The 16,413-nt window shown below is 43.5% G+C and overlaps 1 protein-coding gene and 1 long non-coding RNA gene across 9 annotated transcripts in view; both read right to left on the bottom strand.

The window, feature by feature from the left end:
* Positions 1 to 16,413, bottom strand: part of AUTS2 (activator of transcription and developmental regulator AUTS2) — a 1,184,853-nt gene that overhangs the window by 1,000,591 nt on the left and 167,849 nt on the right.
* LOC146404403 (uncharacterized) lies at positions 34 to 8,428 on the bottom strand. 2 transcript variants are annotated; one of them, XR_014840352.1, is made up of 3 exons: positions 2,188 to 6,227; positions 1,976 to 2,118; positions 34 to 1,250 (listed from the first exon to the last, which is right to left on the bottom strand). It is a non-coding gene; the product is annotated as an uncharacterized LOC146404403 (long non-coding RNA). The 2 variants fall into 2 exon arrangements; XR_014840351.1 differs by having other exon boundaries at positions 1,091 to 1,256; positions 1,982 to 2,118; positions 2,188 to 8,428.

The following is a 16,413-nucleotide window of genomic DNA, read 5'->3' as shown; positions in this document are numbered from 1 at the left end:
ATTCGACCCCTAGCCTGGGAACCTCTATATGCTGAGGGAGCAGCCCTAGAAGTGGCAAAAAGACAAAAATAAAAATAAAAGTTAAAATAAATAAAAATAAAATTGAAATATAAAAACACTGTGATAAGATGTCTTGTGTTGGCAAACCAATGACACTCTTAAAATAATGCAAAAAAAAAAAAAGTCTTGTGGAATATACGTAATCAGGTGTGATATATCAGCACACAGGACCCAGCACACAGTAGGGCTATGACAAATCAGAGTCCTCTTTTCACACAATAGAGTCCTTTCAGAGAAACTGGCAGAAAATATAACTCCTGTTATTCATTCAGGGCAGTCCAGAGCACACAACATATCATTCCATCCTCGTGACAGGGAAAAGCCGCTGCCCTGGGTTATGCTGTGAGCCAGCCAGTGAGTTACATCTATGGCTGTTGGCCCGAGGCTCTACAGAAGGGATTCTTTGTTTATGTACTGTTTATCATTCACTTCAGTTTTGTGGAGCGAACTTCAATATTCCAGATTCTCAAAAGTTGCTTATTACCATTTAAAACAAAGCAACAACAGCAAACCCTGCTGAGCCTCCATTTGGAGTGAGAAGGAGCCTCTCAATCACCCTGAACAATGTTACATAAAGTACACCCTTAAAATCTAAAGCTAAAAGCTACTGCGATGATGAACTCTAATCCAACCTACAAAAGCTGAATATTCAGAGAGAGAAAAACGGAAGGTATGTCTTTGGAAAACCCTTGAATCTTTCAAGGAAAGAAAAGCATGTAAAAATAGCAATGGGATCCGGCTGTGTAGCACTGGGAACTCTGTCTAGTCACTTATGATGGAACATGTAATGCAAGAAATAAGAATGTATATATGTAAGTGTAACTGGGTCACCATGCTGTACAGTAGAAAAATACATATATATATAAATAAAAGATAAAAATAAAATAAAATTGAAGTGTTTAAAATAGTTAAGGTAATAAAAATGATTTTCTCTGATGATCATTTATTTATTTACCTTATCATCATTTTAAGGAGGCCTCCAATGACTAGACTGACTAAAATAGCTCCCTATCCCATCCCATTTTGTTCATTTTTTTTCTTTCACACTAGTTCTTTTTTCTTTTTTTCTCCTTTGTCTTTGTGCCTTTTCTAGGGCCACTTCCACGGCATATGGAGGTTCCCAGGCCAGGGGACCAATCGGAGCTACAGCTGCCGACCTATGCTGCAGTCACAGCAATGTCAAATCCGAGCTGTGTCTGTGACCTACACCACAGCTCATGGCAATGCCGGATCCTTAACCCACTAAGCAAGGCCAGGGATTGAACCTGCAACCTTATGGTTCCTAGTTGGATTCATTTCCACTGCAGCACGACGGGAACTCCCCATACTAGTTCTTATACCATTGTCATTATAAATGTCTTTACCGCCACCCTTACTAGAATTTAAATATTATGAGGACAAAGACCTTTTATGTTTGTCTGTATCTCTAGCACCTAGCACACAGTAGGAACCCAAGAGATATTTGTAAAATCAATAAATTAGTGAATTAAATGAGCAGAATGTGGACTTTTGAACTGGAGTTCAACCCCACAAGCCACATGCCTCCTCCCTCTACCATGTCCCAGGTTATGAGAGAGTCTCAGAAAGGCAAGTCCCTATTCTCTGAAGGCATCAGCTGTACATCATGCCCTGCCTCGCAGTATCTATTCCTTTCTTCTTCTACAAGTAACAATTCCCCAGCTCCCCTTGGCATTGTTCTGGGTCAACCAGCTGCTCATTTCCTCTTAACAAAAGGAGATTATGTGAAATCAAAACACATCTCCCTGGAAGTTCCCCTTGTGGCTCAGTGGTAATGAACCTGACTAGTATCCTTGAGGATGCAGGTTCAATCCCTGGCCTCGCTCAGTGGGTTAAGGATCTGGGGCTGCCATGAGCTGCGGTGTAGGTCGCAGACACAGCTCGGATCTGGTATTGCTGTGGCTGTGGTATAGCTGGCAGCTGCAATTAGACCCCTAGCCTGGGAACTTCCACATGCCATAGGTGCAGCCTAAACACACACACACACACACACACACACACACACAGACACACACACACACACACCCCTCTCCCTGATGCCTACACACACACACACACACACACACACACACCCCTCTCCCTGATGCCTACACACACACACACACACACACACACACACACACACACACACCCCCCTCTCCCTGATGTTACTTCCTTCGAGCCCGTCCAGGGTTGGAAGCCCTCCAGTCAAGGTCAGAAGCCCCTCATAACCTAAAGGAAAAACAACAGTAAACCCAAGCGGAAAAAGGCAAAAGGCAAAGGGGCAAAGCAAACCCAAAGCCTCTGAACTGATGTGCTCCAGCATAGCTGAAGACAGCTTCATCTATCCCCTCTTCTCCTCTTCAAAGAGAGGGCTGGACCTTGCGAAAGAGGGGCTGGGCTCTCCTCTGGACATCATGCCAGGATTTTAGACTTTCCCAGCTGGCAGCTGAGTACTGATTTCCCACTGGGACTTCATGTAACAGAGTCTCTCCAAAACCAATGTTTAAAGGACACATAATCTTTTCTGTAGTCTCTTGATCAAGGTGACACAGAAATTTTGCTGGAATCCAGGCTCTCCTTGTTTCTAATCTCGAGTGGCTGGCACTTGATGTCATTTTGGGGAGCTCAATGCTTACTCACACTGGAAAACATGCTCAAATGTATGGGGGTGGTAGCTAAAGGTAGGAGGGGGCTGTCATAGCAGCATAATGAAAGCAAGCCACTTGATAAAACAGGAGATGAATGCATAAATCCAGGCAGAGAATCTGAAGTAGAAATGCAGTACCAACTAAAGAAATCATTTCAAATGACTTATACTACAAATTGGCTTTAAGAGACACCTCAGTCTGCACATGTATTCCCTGCTGAATGGTGATACCTATTCAAATGATCAAAAACAGTCCGTTTTTAAATTCAGGATAAATCCCAGACCTCAGAAAGAGGCAAAGGGAAAAAAAAAAAGTTCAAAAGCAGAAAGTCAGTCAATGTTACTCTCAGGACCAATCTCTCTGATATGCCTCAAGCATGCTAACAGCATTTTTATGCCACAGGCATGCTACTTTCCTTTGCCCTCATTTTATTTCACAGGAAGCCCTTCCCTAATAGCCATGGAAAATCCAAAAGGAGAAAAGAAGGGGAGGGCAAAGCATTCTGCTATCTCCCCTGCTTGGAAAAGACTCAAGAGCCTGGAAGGATGCCGCAAAAATCAGTGTGAGCACAACAAACAGCAGCAGCCAAGAAAACTGAATCCCAATGAGAAATCTGCCAGCTGGGAGCCACTCTGTAATTGGAGAGGAAGCATCTACTTAAATGGCCAGTGTCCAGCTCAGTACAAACCCTGTAGTTACAAGGACCCCTCCTAAAATCATGTATCTGATCCCTCCTGAACTGACTTCTACCAGTCCCAGTTTAAAATCCTTCCTCCCTCTAAAGCAAATGTTCTAAACTCCAAAGAATGGCATGAATCTCACAAAGATCCTCAATGAGGCAAAGGAGTGAGCCACCAGAGCAGCAGTACTTCAAGTCACAGCAGGTGCGGAGATGTCAACTGGGATAACCGAAGCAAAAAAAATATATAAGCAGCACATCCTTGAGAGGGTCCAAGGGATTCCTCCGCACACATGGCAGGGCTGGGCACACCAAGGGGACCACAGCATGTGGATGACAGACTTGGATATGCCTGAGAGGCATGACCCAGGGCAAAGGAGATAACTTTAGGCCAATGTTAATACACAACAAACCCACACAACTGGAATCTTATTACTAAGCTAAATAGAGTCCATTTAAATAATTCTTGGTGACTCAACAAAGCCTTTAAAAAAGGGAATTACTGGAGTTCCCATCGTGGCACAGCGGAAATGAATCCACCTAGCATCCATGAGGATGTGGGTTCGATCCCTGGCCTTGCTCAATGGGTGAGTGATCCGGTGTTGCCATGAGCTGTGGTGCAGGTTGCAGATGCGGCTTGGATCTGGCGTTGCTGAGGTTGTGGTGTAGGCTGGCAGCTACAGCTCCAATTCTACCCCTAGCCTGGGAACCTCCATGTGCCGTGGGTGCGGTACTAAAAAAAAAAAAAAAAAAAGAAAAAAAAAGAAAAGGGAATTACTCTTGCAAGGCGCAACACTGACAGCAATAACATACCTGACCCTAATCAACTTCCCAATGTGAAGGCAACATAACACACGGTTCCTTCCCAATATAGGATGCTCTGTAAAAGCTGCTTAGACTTGGCTGTAACATAAGGTGTGATTTCTTTTCTTTTTTCTTAATGGCAAATTTCCCTCCCAGTGAGCTTTTCCTAAAATCAAAAAGAAAATTATCTTTCAGTCCCTGGGTGCATACCAAATAGGAAGCCTGGGAATATAACCTGGGAACCCGCTGGGGAAAGGTCTCTGGAATATAAAACATTTACACGACAAGTAACTGAGAACTGACTGTGCTACCAATAAACTCCCTGTGGCCTGAAATTCATCTTCTTCTGGAGGAACCGTGACTAACCACCAGCACTGGGAGAGACCCTACGGGTCATTTAATGCAATGCAAGGTTCTAAAACCTGGCCCCCATTGCAGATATGTTACCCTGAGCCACAGAGACAGCATCCATTCTGAAGGTTTAGAAACACAGAGCTCATCTTCCTGCCTCCACTTACAGACAAGTGCTAGAAATCCCATGTTCAGTGTCCAACACAGCACGGCCTTCACGCCAGTGTAGGGTAACCTGAGAACGACTGACCCCAAGGCATTTGTTCCAGCAGCCACACAGGGTTGGCCTGAGTGAAGCAGCCAAGTCTCAGCCCACAGGCAGCTCCCTCTCCAGAGCTTGTTGTGTGGCCTTTGAAACCAGTGGGAAGGGAAGGAGAGAAAAACAAACAAACAAAACCCAATCACTGCAGTCTACACTGAGGTTCGATTACAAGTCATGCCGTGAAATGCCTCCAAGAGACTGGAAATACTCTAATAGAGATGCCTGTCAGTTCTGTGCAGAATAATTAGCCAGTAAAACTTTAAACAAGCAATTATTCCAGGCCTCTGCCGAAAGGCCACTGAAGGTGGGGCAGAAAAGAGGTCTCCTTAGGAGGCTGGTCTCCAGGGCTGATGACGAGGCCAAGCTGCGATTCAGAGTGCCCACTACCTCCAGGTGTTCGGTGCTGCTACCTCCAGCCCACCGGCAGCAGCTAATAACCAAGGCCACTGTTGAAGCTGCATCATGCTTCTGGCTAGACCCAGCACCCACGCGGGGCCCCTCTCTCTCCAAGGAGGCATTATCATTCCTAAAAGCTGGTGGCAGTAGGCCGATGGAGTATCAAAAGAAGGGATTTTTTTTTTTTAATACTAGTTTTCATTTTAAGAAATGAAAATAACAGTAAGGCTCGAAGTATTTCTGAGGAAATACCATAACAAAGGATAACCTTCATCTGGGCTGTGAAGACAAGGTGTTGAATTTAAAGAAAGAGAACTGTACTTTAATTATAGGACTAATATGATGGAAGAAAAAAGAGCTACACTGAGGAGATTCAAGATCCAGATTCCAGTCCCAGGATCACCACCGTGAAAATCAGCTGGTTAAAATATCCCAGCTAGATCTCAGTTTCTCCACTGGCATGATGGGGAATAAGAGAGGGAGTAGGGGGAAACAATCAAGCCCTTTTGGCTCTAGCAGTATAGTTCTAACTCTTTAATTTATACAACTCTTCAAATCGTGTACAACTCTTTAAATCACAGCTTCGTGTACAACTCTTTAAATCACAGCTGAAATCAGTACGAGGCAACCTGATTAAAATCCTATCAATGCCAATTAAAATAAGGGAGAGACTGACTATCCATGGTTGTTTTGGTCTGCTTTATTGCCTTTTTTTTTCCCCCCAAAAGCATTCAGGAAAGGCAATGAGGTGCTAGTGGAAATCATGACAGCTACTAATGATCCCATTTAACTCCAGCAATGACACTCACCAATGACCACTTGTCCCCGGATTCCACTTTGTGATTTTACTGCTACACCCTGATGCAAACCTTCCTTTCAGGTCCCCGTGTGTAGCTATATCCACTTAGAGATCTATAAATAACAACAGTCAGGCACACAGTGACCAGCCACCTGTGAAATTAGCATCAAATGGTCTGATCAGGTTTCTTTACCCACCCTCCTCCTCTTTGCCCTGGGCCAAATACCCAGACGATGCGTTAGTTAGTGGCATCATGCTTGTAGGACCTGTGGATGGAGCAGAGCCCAATCACCAGCACAGGACAGCCGTTTCACTGTACATCACTCCAATGGGCTTTAATAGAAGAGGTCAAGATTTTAACACGCACCAAGTCTCCAGTATTAATTTTATAACTTCTGAGCTCTATAAAATTTATTACAACAAAGGCTCTAGTAGTTCCAAGAAATTAAACACAGGCTTATTCTTACAGTGACAGTTATTTTATAATCAATTAAACTGAATAAAGTTAAAAATAAAATTTAACAATAACATCTAAAATTTGATGTGGCTAAATATCAATTGGAACCTGAAAAGGAAAGATTTCTTTAGATCATAGGTAGCTATGACTCCGACTCATTAAGACAATATATTTCCAAATTTATTTGTTGTATCTGCACTCCTTAATCTTAACAGATCTCTTGCTCAAGCTAGGAAATGCAAGGTGGCAGCATTTTTTGTAAAGTTCCTTAGGAACAAGCTCTCCTTGTCCTTGCTAATGCGTGGATACTTGACATGAAAGACCACCTTCAAGATTCATTCAATAAATATGGATGTGGAGTTCCCATTGTGGTTCAGCAATAAGGAACCCAACTAGTATCCATGAGGATGCAGGTTTGATCCCTGGCCTCGATCAGTAGGTTAAGGATTCAGCATTGCCCTGAACTGTGGTGTAGGCTGAAGACATGACTCAGATCTGGCATTGCTATGGCTGTGCTGTAGGCTGGCAGCTACCACTTCAATTCAACCCCTAGCCTGGGAACTTCCATATGCCACAGGTGCAACCCTAAAAATTTTTTAAAGTGAAAATAGAATTAAAAATGTTTTTAAAAACAAAGATTTAATGAGCAGAGTGCCACGCCCATGGCTACATTCTGGGGGTCTCATGCTGAACAGAACAGTGTTTCTAAAACTGTACTAGTATTCACACACACTGAATGCTGACATCTGCATGTAGCACTTTATTTCATACATGAATAGACGAAGGCTTATGCAGATGAAATGTAAAAAAAGGCAGAGTCATTTTTCAAAGTTTTACCTATCACTCTTCCAGAGCCTCTGTCCACACCTCACTCAAATACACAGATATACAGGCGTGTTTGGATAAATAAAGATTTCTGTCTAAATCAGGGAGGAGAGGGTGGTCAGTGAAGGCCGGTTATTGATGGTGGTGACAAGCCCCTCCGTCCCACTCACTGACCCATTTCTGAATGGAATCCGAGCTACTCCTAAGAACTCACAAGCTCATCAGCTTGTCTCAAGAAATTGCTGGAAAACAGGCTGGACTTGTTCACAGCATTACCTTTGTAAGAAGAGAAAGCATTCCTCTCCAGTGATCCTTCTTTAAGACTAGGCTAAATAATTCCAATGATTTGTCCACACACCTACATGGTCTGTCTCTGAATTCTAATGTTCTATGTTCTCAATATGAGTTAGACCAGTGAGTCCCAAACATGACTGCATGATACAATCATCTGGGGAATTCAGGGGGAAGGAAAAAAAAAAAAAAAAACAAAAAAAAAACATGGGTCCAACCCCACAGAGATTCTGATTTAATTGGTCTAGAGTGGCATGGATGTTGTCAACTCCCAGGTGATTCTACTATAAAGCCAAGGTTGAGAACCACTGCATCAGACCAGTACTTCTCCATGTGTGGTCTCCGGACCAGCAGCACCGGCATCATCATCCGGAAACTTAACAGAAATGCAAATTCTCAGGACCCAGGTGAAATGAATCAGAAAATCTAGGAGTGGGACCCAGCAGTCTGTATTTTAAGCTTTCCAGGTAATTCTGAGGTACACCAACATTTGAGAACCACTACATTAGACAATCTAAGAAGCCTAAAGAACTATTTTATGTTAATTAACTATTAATGTACTTAGAGGTTACATGTCCAACTAGATGATAAGACCGTCAATGGCAAAAATTGTATTTTCTATTTATTTCAAGGCATCTCTGTCGCCAGTACCGTACCTTACACAGATGTGCTTCATTAATATTTATTGGTTAAAAACAGAATTTGTAAATCAACTATATTCAATAATACTTATTTATTTTCATATGCGCTAATCATCCACTGAGCCTCCATATGGAACACAACCCTTGGCCTCTATGGAGAAAGGAGAGTGCCTGGACCAACATGAACTAGCATGAATGATCTGTCCCTAGAAACCTGATGAAAGGCAAGTGCCTGTCCACCCCACAGGGGTCAGCTCTCCCCAAACCATCCAAAATCCTCTTTCTTTACGGAGTACTACCAGAAGGGGTTAGAAGAAACTAACCTGAAGTGGAAAAGTTTTCTCCAAAGTATTCTTTTTAAGAGAAAGAAACCACAATCATTTGAAAGCAATTTTACATTCAACAAAATTCAAAAATTACTGATCACTTACTGAACACCAAGCCCTGTAGTGGGAATCATTAAGGATAAAAACATGTCTTAGGGATCAAACCTCGAAGGCCTTGTTGTAGTCCCTATAGGGCTTTGGTCTAAAACCCAGGAAATGGTGGGTTATGGTCTACATAAAAGAGAACTATTCATAGGAATTGCTCAAGAAATGTTAGCTGCTTCTACCATGACCTAAAAGCAACCCTTTCCCTCAAACCAAGGTATTTTCACCAAACTATCGACTAACATCTATCTTTCAGAAAGACACTCACATAATACGATTCGAAACAAACACAACTATTTCAGTAAGTGACTATTAACACTACACACACACTTACCAAAATACAATCACAAAAGTATTTGGGACTAGAAACCCCTGAGTGACCAATTAGACAGCGGCATGGGGCAGGCAGGAAAATCCCCCGTTTTGCAATGTCCACACACTAACAGCCTCCCCTGCTCCGCTAATGGCCACACTGCCGGGGTCATGCCCATCAACTCGAGTGAGAACACACCTCTGGAGTTCCCTTTAGAGACTGCGCCTTTATTATTTCTCCAAACACTCTGCGTTGTTTTAACCACAGAAGGGCAAGTGACGGCAAGGGGTGAAGGGAGAAGTTATGATTCTTACCCGAACCACCACTTGCCCAGTTTATTTTTGGCTTCCATGAAAGAGGCCTCGTCTGGAACAGGAATGGGGCCCACTCCTGTGGAAGCTGCCTGCCTCAATCCCAGGAAGGGTTACCTGGCTGCTGTCTTCTACAAGTCAAACAGCAGAGACGCTGGAAAAGGCCATGCACACGAGGCATGATAGAAACAGAGGGCAGTGGGGAAGGGTACAACCAGGGTAGGCACCTCCAAGGAAAGGCAGGAAGAGACACACTTAAGTCTTGTCACAGCACAGTCTCCAGGGCTGCCTGAGGAACCAGTGAGACTCCTTGCTACAAACACCCAGGTTTACTGAACAAGCAGGCGAGACCTTTGGCTGAGAAGGGGTCCACAGTGGCATTCCTGGCTTACATTTTTTAAAGGACCACAGAGGATGAAATCCGAAAATACTCTCGCAAGTTTCCCAGTGCACACATCTTCTCTACTATACCCAGACCTTCCTTGAATACGTTCAGTGAGATGACACTATTTATATTCTGAAAAGCCTTGTCAGAAACAGAGCCAAGATATATTTCTCCACTCCTTCCTATTACTGGTCCTGGTTCTGCACTAGGGAAAAAAAAAAACAAAAAACTGACTAATCCCTTTTAGAAACCACAATTCACATGCTTATTTAGAGACAGCTATCACGTGCACATTTTTCAAGTGTTATCCTTTCTAATGCAGACTGAAGATTCTTAAAGTGTATTTTTTTTCCCTACAAATAATTCCCTTACCAAAAGGTCAACATGATTAGGAGCCATAACTGTGTCTGACCTCCTCCGACGTTAGCCATCTGATGACTGTAACCATGACACGTACAAAAACACGCAAGAGAAATGAAGATCAGCTAAATAAGCAATGAGTACGTAGGAAGACGAGAGACCAAAGAGTGACCCGTGGACCAGATCCAGCTCTGGCTAGAACAGAAGAATCCCACGGTGAACTCAGAGAGAGGGTGTCCTACCAATGGCCAATCTCCGGCATATATTATTTACAGCAGAGAAACTCGACCCAGGGCACTTCCAAAGGCACAGTGTCAAAACAGAAAAGCTCTCCGGAATAACGTACAGACACACCCAGACACAACTTGCTTTAAATCTGGCAACAGATACCAAAAAGTGACTTTCCTTCTAGCACCCAGAGAGGAATGCTGGAAGCTCACCTGGCCCAGGCGGGAGACACAGGCGGCCAACCTCCCGATGCAGCTTCGACTAGTTCTGCTCCAGACAAATGACCCAGTTGCTTTGAAACCCATGCCCTGGGAGGAAAGCATCCCCAAGTACAACTCCCCCACCCCTTCACACCCAGCCTTAAGCCACTCTGCACACACCGAGGTGTACCAGGCAGAAGAGCCTAGGTGAAAGGGGGAAAGGTATGGGTTGGAAGTGCCATTAACAGGGGTAAATCCACAGGTTTCCTGGGCAGGATTAGAAACCCCAGCCTAGAAGGCAATATGAGAGCCACTAGGTTAAAGTGAGGCCAACGGGAGAGGCCTAAAAGCTGTAATGACTGGATTAGGAATCATTTGCCAGCCTCTGCTAAGAGCAGGATGTTGACAGAAAGCACCACCCCCAGGGAGGTACTGATGAAAACCACAACTGTCAAGGCGGCAGGAGCTCACACAAGCAGATGTGCAACCCATCCTGTCATTAGCCAACAAGGAGGCAATGCCCTGAAAAGGAATGGAGAGAAATGGGTGGTAACATGGGAGAAAAAGCAAACACCACAGTGCAGTTTCTTTACGACCCAGTATTGCAAGTTATAGTTTCTAAAGATGCCATGTAACGTTCTTTACAACATTATCCAACGACAACAACGAAAATACAAAAAATTATTTCCATGTGGGGATAATATGCTTCATGGTTTCTAATTATGCATTCCGTTTATTCTGAAAGTACTTATCTAGTAATTCATAATTTACTAGAACAAGTTTCTATCGGCACAGATTGCTAACAGATTGATATTCTGAAGAATTCACAACTAGTCTAGATGACTCTGGAGAGAGCAGGAGTTCCCAAGAGCCACCACCAGCAGCATCAGAATTACCTGGGGCATTAATTAAAAAAAAAACAAAAAATTGTTGGGCTTCATCTTAGATCTATAGAACCAATCTCTAGGGATGAAATCTAGCCCCCATGATTTACTGAAATGCGATTTACTGAGAATAAAATGCAGGGACTTTAAATACATAGTTTGATGGGTCTAACAAAAGTGTACTTGACAATCAAGTTATATAATAATATCTCCATCATCCCCAAAAGCTCCCTCGTGTTGGGCCTGTGGGTTTTTGCTGAGATTTCCTATTTTTTCATTTGTTTCAAAAACAATAATAATTGCTTGTTACAACATTTTTATGACGGCTGCTTTGAAATTCTTTCAGAATTCCAGCATCAGCTTCATCTCAGTGTTGGGATCTGTTATTGGCTGTTCTTATTCATGTTGGGATTTTCCTGGTTCTTGTGATTCTTTATTGTATCCTGGACACCTTTCTTTAGCAGACAGTTTCCTGCTGAAATGCAGCATGAGGGTGAGGTGGGTATGTCGATGCTGCCTCCTTCTGGACCCAGCAATACTACTAAGCACTGGCAAAAGTAGGTCATGGAGTCACGCTGCCTGTTGCAGGTGGTGGGATGGAAATTCGGCTCCTCACTTGGCCTTGCTGACATCTTTCAGGTGAAAATGGAACGCTGCCTCATTATACCTCAAGCAAGGATGTGAGATCAGTTCCTGTCAAGCCCCATTGCCACGAGGCAAGGAGAAGCCTGTTGTCAAAGGGTGGGAGTGGAAGCTCAGCTTAAGGCTGAACCCCGCTCCTACTTCCCTGGCATTGCCTCAGAGCACTGCCCAGCTTCCCCAGAGGGCAGCGGAAGATGAGCACCCTGCTAGTTCAGCTGACACCACCGCCTGCTTCCAACGCAGGGTGGAAGATGGACCAAAACAGGGACTGGTGGGGTATGGGGGTGTAGAGTGTGCATTTTCCCTTGGGGTCTGGCTGTAGTAGGGAGGGCTTTGCCAAAAAGATTTCCTGTTATTAACCCACCTTTCCCCCCAGTCCTTTGGCTAGGGGAAACAGGCTTTTCTATAGAGCTTTTTTGGTCTGCTCTTCCAAGTAATTCTGGGTTGGAAGTTTTTGCAATACCCTGTCCACGATGCATGGGAGTCAAAAAGCACACCCAAGGGACTCAGCATCCTGTCATTCCTCAAGTTCCCAAGTTGAAAGCAGCCTGCTCTCTTCTTTCTATCTTTCAGAGACGGCACTGCTTCTTTGTTGGGCTGTGGCCGATGTTTTTAGATGAAGGGGGAGGATTAAGAGGAATGGGGCTACTCTATCTTGGTGGAACTGGAAATCTTTGGGCTGTGTGTTCTAAAATGCTCTCTGGATGATTTCGATGCATCAACATGTTTAGGAACTGTCACAATGTTCTAGGGCATCACAGAAAAATCAAACCAAGTGAGAGGTAATCAGGCAACTCCTCAATTAAAAGCTCATACCTACAGAGTGCTTGTTAGGCAACTTACGAACCACTTTATTTATATTAGCTCATTTAATCCTAATAATTTTATGCATACATTATTTTGATCATCATTTTCCACATAAGGAATGAGATACTCTTGAGTTCAAGCAAACTGCCCAAAGCTACACAGCTCATACAGTGGAGTCAGGGTTCAAAACCAGGCTGTTCGGCTCTCAGAGACCACGCTCTTTCATCCTCTGCCCTCTCACACAATGCAAGGCCTACTTTTATACATGTACTTTTTAAATTTATTCAAACTCACTAAAACATTATCCTACAGTAGTAAATAAAGTCAAGGAACACAGGAATCGAAAAGGATTTGCCTTGGGCTACAAATACAGAAACTCACTGGCATCCTCTTTCAGCTGAGAGGGATAAATCATTGAGTCTTAACTCTAGAGTGGCTTTTCATAATCAGAATCAGCCTGTATTTTCAAAGTTAATTCCCACTTGAAGTCTGAGAGTTCTCTGACAGGAAGACCCTTACACCTCTGTCAGACTGTATAGTAGTTTATAACCAACTCAGGAAACATTTATTGAACGAATGAGAAAAGGAATAAATTCAACAACAGAGAAACCACAGAGTAACAACTTGGATGCAGGGTAACGGAAATGGAACTGGACCAAGACGAATGTTTGAGTTGAACCTCAATCTGACAAATAATTTGTGAACACCTCGGGCTCCGTAAGCCTCCGTTATACGGAGGTTGGGCAAGATCGCAGTTTTGGATGCAGTCCGGCTTCCTACGCCAAACAAAAGGGAGAGAGACATGCGGGTCACCATTTCTTAACCTTCTCACTAAAAACTCAGGTCACAAAGTAAACTGGAATGAGGTGAAACTGAAACAAAAAAATCCCAACCTCTGGATTGGATTCCCAGCTCCATCTCCTTCCAAGACACCACTGTCCTTCTGCCCTAGTGATGCATTTTCTTGTCTGTTTGGCCAACTCCCCATCGTCCTCCAAATCCACCCTAAGGAGTGGTCCTAGACACCCTCACCACCCCCTTCCACAGAATTAAGGCTGCACCGCCTGTGTTACCAACACGCCTTGTGCCCCTCCTGCTACTGCACCTAAGACCATCTACTCACCCACAATCATCCACACCAGACTGTGACAGAAAGTGTTCTGTCATTTCTACACGCCCAGCAGGCAACACGATGCCTCGGATGCAACAGCATTCAATGCATATTTTTGACCAAGTGTCTGAAAGCCAAGCAAGTCTCAAATCCATATTCTCATCACTCCCCTTTGTAGGTACCTGCAAATCCTACAGGAAAAATTAATCTTGAAAAAAAGTCAGAGAACAGAAAGGTAAACTATCAACAACAATAACAACAACAACAAAAACCTATGGGTACATGTACAGAGATCTCTGATGCTTTGTAGATTTTAGGTGGAGAAGGTGGAATTCCACATTAATGTTTATAAGCCATGAACACACTGTGGCCAGGGTGACTACAGAACTAGCCATCCTTGGTCCTCGTGCCTCGATGGGATGGTTCTGAGACCGTTCCCACAGCTCTCCAACAGGGAAGACTCATCTCCTTGGCCTCAGAGAGATGGGCAGGTGAAGCCACATTTCTTTCCGTGATCTACGCTAAAACCAAGTGGCCATTACCTCCTTCAAGTAGCAACCTGTGCTTGCCTTATGACAAATTACTTTTTTTTAAAGTAAAACTAATTGGTGTTGATGAACAGATCGGTTTTTCATTTATCCTTTGACTTTAAATGGTGCCATTAAGACTCTAAGTGCAGCTGAGAGAGAAGGTGGGAGGGAGACAGGGAGGGGGAAAGGAGAAAAACAGAAGAAAGTTACTAATGCAAAGCAATGAGAAAAATCAGAAACATCAGAGTCAAGCAACTGGCCTGGAGGGGAAAATGTCAGCCTTCTGTTGATCTCTTGTAGGTCTCTGGGAATCCTTGCTTTATAAAGCACCCTCTCTCTCTCTCTCTGAAACTCACAGAAGTTTTTGCAGCACTCCACAGAGCTTGACTTAAGGGAAGCCAGGCAACCGCCTCTAACTCTATGTAGCTCAGCCTAAACTCCACACGCCATGCAGCTCAGGCCTCAAAGTCCGGCTGGCTCAAGCCAGAACCACTGGCTCCAATGATGTTGGAATCAAGAGGTTAGCACCTTAAAACTTGCCTCAGAAAGCCACAAAAGAGTCCAATGCAGCTCCTCTGCTTGCCTTTACAGAAGTCCCTGTGAACTAAAGGCTAAGGATAGCAACACGGATGCAGCAAACTTTAAGCAAATACTTCACACACAAATATTCACACAGACATATATACCTAGTATATTACAGGACTTTGTTAAAACTGTTGAACGATTATAACATCTGCACAAAGTTCTACAGTCCTCAAGGTATGAAAGTGTAAACCATAGCTTCTCACTAAGAGATAACCCGTACACATTGCTTTAATGCTCTGACGTGTTAACAGCCTCAAATGAGAACGAACACTTCCTATTCTGTTTCACTAACACCAACCATTTGGAAGGAGACCAGATTTCTGGTCAGATACCTGTTTATGCTCTTGAATTCCACATTCATACCACCCTGGCCATCCACCAGAAAAGCTAACTTTTTTTCTTAAAATTATTAAAACAACTGATAGCACTGAAACCTTTGCTATGTGACAGCTCTGTTCTGAAAGTTTAACATGTGTTTTATTCTTCACAACCACCCAGTGAAAGAATAACAAGAAGTGTCTCCATTCCTCAGCAATAAACAGCTCTGTTCATGTCGGCCCATCTAACACCATCTCATTGTTTTCACCTTGGTTTATGTCCCTCATTTATTCGCAATAATCAAATTTATTTTGTGGGTTGGGAAAGAGGAGTGACCAAGGACTGGGCAGTACACCACCCTGTTCACCCACCAGCTCTGGTTTGCATCATTAATTCCCAGACAATAAAGGCAACAGGCAGCTCCCAGGAACAGAGGGGAAGCAGATATAGAGCATCAATGCATCATAACCTGAGGAACAATTAGGTCTCCAAGTTGGAGAGCCAGCTATTTCCAGCTAAATGCAGAATGGTGCATTTCCATCGCCATTAACTTCAGGAAGATTGCAGCTAATCTCATTGAATTTATAAATGAAACCCACTCTGTGAACATTACATAAGTCACCCCTCAACCTCCCACTTCCTGGACAGCACTCAATACTTGGAAAGCAGTCAACTTCTCTCTCCCCACGGAGCAAGGAAAGAAATTCCAGGGATGCTGTGTACACACTGAGAAATGTTCACTAAACTCGTCTATTTGTGATTTTATCTCCCACCTAATTACAGCTGAAATAATACAATATGATTTACGCTCCTTGTTCAAGTGTGACATACTTAATAGATTATTCAATATTGGTTTATCCAGCTATGTCAGACTGACAGCAGCACTTAATGTTAATCAGGGGGATGCCTACGTATCAATTTTAAGCTTCATACAGTTCAATGAAATTATCAGAGTTGCAAGACACCATCAATATGTTTTGATCTATGTGTCAAGAGACTTGGGATGTTTGTTAATTTTTCCTCTGTGTTCTGCTTCACTGCACAGGACGGGGGAAGGAGCATAAACGAACACCCGTGCTCAGATTCTTCCTCCTG

The sequence above is a fragment of the Sus scrofa genome, chromosome 3 (assembly GCF_054392235.1).
Source record: "Sus scrofa isolate SSC_HxYL_T2T_F1_AM1 chromosome 3, Sscrofa_HxYL_maternal_Yorkshire_Landrace_v2.0, whole genome shotgun sequence".
Classification (NCBI taxonomy): Eukaryota; Metazoa; Chordata; class Mammalia; order Artiodactyla; family Suidae; genus Sus; species Sus scrofa.
This window is presented reverse-complemented; position numbering and strand designations above follow the sequence as displayed.